This window comes from Tribolium madens, unplaced genomic scaffold, assembly GCF_015345945.1.
Source record: "Tribolium madens isolate multiple individuals breed KSU strain unplaced genomic scaffold, Tmad_KSU_1.1 Scaffold_19;HRSCAF=116;Tcas5.2_LG9, whole genome shotgun sequence".
Classification (NCBI taxonomy): domain Eukaryota; kingdom Metazoa; phylum Arthropoda; class Insecta; order Coleoptera; family Tenebrionidae; genus Tribolium; species Tribolium madens.
The window spans coordinates 5,948,597-5,954,867 of NW_025400983.1; positions in this window are offsets into that span (position 1 = coordinate 5,948,597).

Genomic DNA, 6,271 nt, shown 5'->3' on the forward strand with positions numbered 1-6,271 from the left:
TTCCGATTTATTTTTCAAATTTAACAGTAGTGTATTATTTTTCAAAAGTCAATAATTTGAAGCATTTTGCAACTTTGAACATGTACTATTTGTTTAACACTTTATATTGCATATGCTATTTATAGATTTTTTTTTCTTTTGTACATTTTTTTGTTTATGCACACATGTTCTGATGTTGTTGGATTTAATTTATTGATTTTACTACTTTGTTAAATGTTTTGTACACCATAAGAAAGAAATTGATGATTTTTTTAATGTTGTTTTAATATTGCAACAAGATCTATCGTTTCCGCTAATTAAATACAGTTTAAACAAAAGCACAATTGATACTTCAAAAAAGACAAATTTAAACATCGAAAGAGTTAGTCCGCCACTGTACATCATACATCATTTGAACTGCCAAAAACTTAGCCCAAATATCAAACCTCAAGAAAAAAGGCTCTAACATTTTTTTTATCATGGGAACTTTTTTTTAACTCAGTTAGGTGTCCTTTATCAACAAGTGATGGTCCAAGATTTTTGAATCACCCTGTATCAACATCTACGAAATACGATTTTGTTCCCTTTTTATAAAATTAAAAAGGATCAAAATTTACTTTGTCCTTCAGGTGAAAATTAATTTGTGGCAGGTGGCTCGAGTCCAACAATTTTCAAAAATTCTTGGCCGAAAAACAACATTTTTTTAATAAAGTTTAATTAAAAATGAGTTTGATTTTAAAGCTTTAAAACAGTTTACTCTGGCACTAGAAAAACAGATTTTGATTAATTTTTAGACATAACAGTAATTGACTAATGCAAGATAAATAGTCAATGAAAGGAATGAAATGTTTAAAAGTTTACCGTGTGCGCATAGAATTATGTAAATATTTGCCAAATTCAGTCATAACGAAAGCCTAACCAAATATGGCCGCTCAACTGTATCAAGGATTTATGTATTTATACGGTTGCACAGGCTTTTGGACTTTTATACATATTTATTTACTACATAGGAAATAGTTTTACAATGTATTTGATCTGGATATGGAAATATACTTAAATAAAAACATCAAAAACAATTAAAAAAATTACAAAAAACTGACTTAAGTTTATAGTTAATACCAGTTTACTTTTGCATCCTTAATTTTTCTTGAATTTTTTTAGTAGGTACATATTTGTCGAAATTAGCTTCAATTTATTTATCAAACCGTTCTTGAGATATGAATATATGGAAAATTATGTTGGGTCCATTATTTGGGTTTATAATTTGGAAAAAATTCACCAAATTAGACGTTTTTTTTGTATTAAACTGACTTTTTTGATAAAACAAATACAAAAAATATTTGAAACCATATTTTCTAACTGTTACCAATTCTATAATGGTAATGGGCAAATGACGGGATTTGTTATTTTTTAGAATTTCAAATTATGATGTTTTCGTTTTGTTGATTCACTTTTGTAAGCTATAAGTCATGGGCTCCACTATAATTTTATTTTGTTGAATAACTCTGATCCAGAAAATTATAGTTTATTTTAGTGAAGTGATTGATGATATAAGTATTTCATAAAGAATTCATTAACCTTCCCATGCAACAGCTTTTCTGATCGATTTTGTTTACATTTTAAATACTGGAGGTTACAGGTGACTAAACCATACATCACCTTCAACCTCTTCAACATTTTTTTGATATGATTAGTAATTTAATAATTTTTTGAAAATCATCGAATTGTTGTCTAGAGTAGGACGAGTAAAGTTAGAAGAAACGTATAAAAAATAAGCGACGAGAATTATAAATTCTTAAAAATTTTGTGTGTAAATATGAGAAAAGAAGACATTTTTGGGATGAGCTTTTGCCAAATTTTGGCCAGTTCTCTATGGAATTTCATTAGGTAGAGTAAGGTTTTGACCATGGTCCTGATTCGAAATCAGTTCGTTGTTTTAGTTTGTATTTATTTATTACAAATACAGTGTCAATGGTCCTTCTACGAGTACGTGGAAGGAACTTTTGCCTTGAAAAAACAAATTCGAAGAAAAATATCACGTAAACAACATTACTTTATACCTAACAAACAAATAATGAAGGTACTAATGAAACATGAGACTATGATAACCAACGTCGTGACATAACTCACGATTTTGCATACCCATTTGCAAAAGCTTCTCCAAAATGAGGAACTCGCTGTTAATCAGTCCGAAAGAATGTTATGTTATTTGAAYAATCTTCTTGTACGTGCTCCAAATCGTGGAGAAACCGTGATTTTTTCCGCGAGAATTTCCTCCGTAATCGTACTACGAAACATAGTAAATAATCTCGGTCTCAGCCTTGAACTTGACAGTGCGTAATGCTGTCTTCAATCGAACGTCTCTAATCAGAATTCTAGAAGCTGAGGTCAGGGATATGCTGTGAAGTGATGCATGCGTCCGTTTTTTCCATTCGGAATGAAATTCACCGAGAGATTATCTCATGCGTAAGTACTGCACCAGGATAACTGTCTCCGATGCAGATTACCAAGACCTACGTCAAAGTTCAAACGATCCCCAGAGCGTCACGTTGCAAAAACCTGCACTCGGCGACATTTCCTAAGAAATCGGCTCTGGGATTCCTACAAGTGCATGCAAAATTTGGTCTGTCACAGGCACGCTAAACATGAAATAAAAAAAACAAAACTGCTAGAAATAAAAAAGCAAAACTTTTTGCCTTTAAAAAATCAAGCTTTGTAACTTAAAAACAAGTGACGGGGTGCAATACTGAAAAAATATTTACAGATAGATTTAAAAAAATATGCGAAGTTTCAAAAAACTCCGGTGAACCATGATATGAAACATGTGCTTTTTAGTGCTATAAGATTGTTATTGTTGAAAATTTTGATTTGTTTGATTTTTTTCAAATATGAACCGACGAAAAATTTGGCGCCTAAAATTCTCAAATTATATTTTTTTTATATTTTTTATTTGGATATTTTTTTCTACATAGTTAATTAGATTAGAATAGGTTTCCTCTGTGTTTGCCTTCAAATTCCACCAAAATTGGGCATTTTCACGAAGAATTTTTTTTAGTTTACCTTCCATGTGTTAGATTTTAGATTCGTGACATTAGCACTTCCTACACAGTAATTTTAACGAAAGTTATTTAAATGATCGTGGAGGCACCAAAAAAGCGAATCATTTTCAAGAGATATTTGTTTGGACCTACTGACCCAAAACGACTTACCTTGTTTAGGATGCATTTTTGCAATAATTCATGACCTACCGCACTCGACAACAGATTAAACTGATGAATCATTGTTGAATTTTGGAGTGAAAATTAAGTTCATTATAAAATGATTGTTATCTTTTATAATTATAGGATTTTCAGCTAATCAAATGTTTTTTAAATACATAAATCATTAAATACACCTTTCTGTTTCTAATTACGTTTATTTTAATGTTTAGCAAGTTTATTTATGACGTGTTTACGTTATGAGCTATTCGATGTTTACTACTACTTATTTATTCTATTAAAAAAGCACATAGTAACAGCAGTGTTTTAAAAATGAAAATAAATATTTTTTTTTGTTAACATTAATACTTATAAAACAAGGCTTTTCTTGTAAGTTGGTGCATGTATTCCATACAGAAAAAAATATGAAAAGTGACAGAATTGCATTAGAAAAGTTACGAGATGAAGCTCTGTCTACCTGTAAACTTGTAAAATTTATTAAATTGTTCTTGTTTGTCCTCTAATACTTTTTTTTGTACTTATTACTTTGCAATTAAATCGAAGCCAATGAAATTTAAGTGATTGTTTTTGCATAGAATTACAGTAAAACCCAGATTATCCGGCCTAATGTGGATCGAACCATTTCAGGATAACCCAAAATTCAGATAATTCAAAAATTTTAATGTAATGTTTGTTAAAGAAATAATAATTTTCATATTAACATTTATTGGATTACATACAGGGTGAACCAGGAGTACATGCAAGCTCCATAACTTGTTTTCTATCCAAGCTACCGACTTGGATTTTTTTTAAACGATATATTTGTCAATGATGCACATTCCAAAACTATTTCTATTTAATACAGGACGTCCCAAAATAAGATACACAACAAAGTTCTGTTTTTTTTTAATGAAAACTCCCAATTTTTTTTACCGTTTTGGATTCGGCACTAAATTGTCGATATAACGCATCTAGTTTCTTAGTCTTATCTGACTTATGTCAATTTATTTGTCACAATAGCGGCGCGCATAGATCCACAAAAAAATTCATAATTTAAGAACCCTTCAAGATAACTAAGCCAACCTTTTTCCAATCAATTCCCTAAACTTTGGCGCATCTTTTGAGATGACAGAGAACTTGGACTCTATATTTCACCGCCTACTACAATTTTTTTTTTTAAATGACAAATTACAAATGGCAATAACTCGACTTTTGCAAATACAACACCCTATAATTTATTGAATCACTGCATAGCATTTTTTATTAGCTTTTTGCCAATCTAAGGTTTGTGGGGTCTACTTTGTAAAATTTGTGATATTTTTGCAAAACAAGAAATGTTAATGTTTTTTTCGAGAAAAAGACAATTTGATTTTAAATCGAGGTGCACAATTCACCCAAAAGCTCGATTACAACTGACTAAAATGATGCGTGTAAACAACTAATATTTTTTTGGTGCACAAAGTTATTCCTTTTTAACTTCCACCTAACAAGGACAGACACACTGAACGGCTCGTGAAAATCATGGAGGGATAATGTAAAAAAAATTGTAAACGGAATTTGTTTGGTCTTCAAATTGACTTTTCATAACGAATTCTTTTAGTGGTTAGAATATTTGCTCGTATTCCGCTTTTTTTTTCTAAAGAAACAACCATTTTTTACGTTTATTTTTAGTTTTCTTCATGGTTTGCTCTTGATTTCAATGATATATGTATGTCTTCCATGCACACTGAAAATAATCGTAATACTCCAAGCACGAAGAAAGAATGTACTTTTTGGTTCTGAGAATCAAACGAAATTGGAACCAAATTTTTTCAGATAAAAGGGAATTTTTGAAATCAATTCTGTTTTCGGATAATCGAGGCTCTATTGTACTCAGCGTTGAATAAATTTTGATGTTTTGATTTTTACTTTATACTTAGTACTTATCAAAAATTCTCAAATTCATATTTGSATGTTCTTCTTTAAAACCAGTATTACGTATTTTAATTGGCTAAATTTCGAAGAGTATTTCCTCCTTTTTATCAGTTTGGTCTCATTTTGATAACGTCCAAACTCCCATAATTAATTGAAAAAACTAATTACTGTATTAAAAATTTAAGAATCTTTAGACTTTACTCCATTTAACCGTTTTCAACGATCTTCTCACCCCGGTGTTGTGATCAGAGATAAAATTGTCTCAAGTCGTACTGCAGTCTGCGTCTATCACCACAGATTAATTTTTTTAAAACAATTAACGCGTGATTATTATTTTTCTGGAATGAGTTTGTCGTAATTCTCTGACCCAAAGAAACCGATAACTTGAAGAAGAAGGATATCGGAGTCAGCCGGACTTCACCCGACGGCTAAACAGATTTTCGCTGTCCTTAATCACCTGGAATAGAAAATTCCAGAAGCAACAATCGAGAAATTCTTCACAGTCATCGCTTTATTAGTCCTCGTTTCACTAACCCAAATCGGAGGCAATTAGGTCAGGGCTTTACGACCCATAAATCGGCTTTTAGTACCACGAACCACCCCTGTCAAGCTTCCGAAAACCGAGCTTTTGTCCCATTTTATGACCATCGACTTTCTCTACCGTGTCGAAATAGGGTTGAGATGGTCGTTTTTTTAACGGTGCTAATAAAAGTTTCGTCGGCACGATCACATCCGCGGTTTTGCGGTACCGAATGGTTCCAACCTGAATTCTCGACGGGTCAGACTTTTATTGTAAGGGTTTTAAATGCTCGTAAAAGTACTTCTCATATTGGATTTGGTGGATTTATGAGCAGTAAAGTCGGTGCAGAATTGGGTTTATATCTGTGTAAATATGAATTGTGGGTGTCCTGGTGTATGCTTCATTAGCTAAAAGTTTTAATGGGTTCTTTGAGCGAAGGCTGGTTCCGCCTTTGTCGCCACCTGAAACAATTTAAGCGAAAGAAACAAACATTTCCGAGAAATTTCAGACTGGTCGAGAATTTTGGGACGTTTTTGCTTACCTATACAAATAAGTTTGTTTACGGATCTACAATCCTTCAACTTTTGGGTCTTTGAACCTTACATGTCCACTAGAACAAGAGAAAAGCGAAATTCTTGGTCAAAAATAGCCCAAGTAAAAA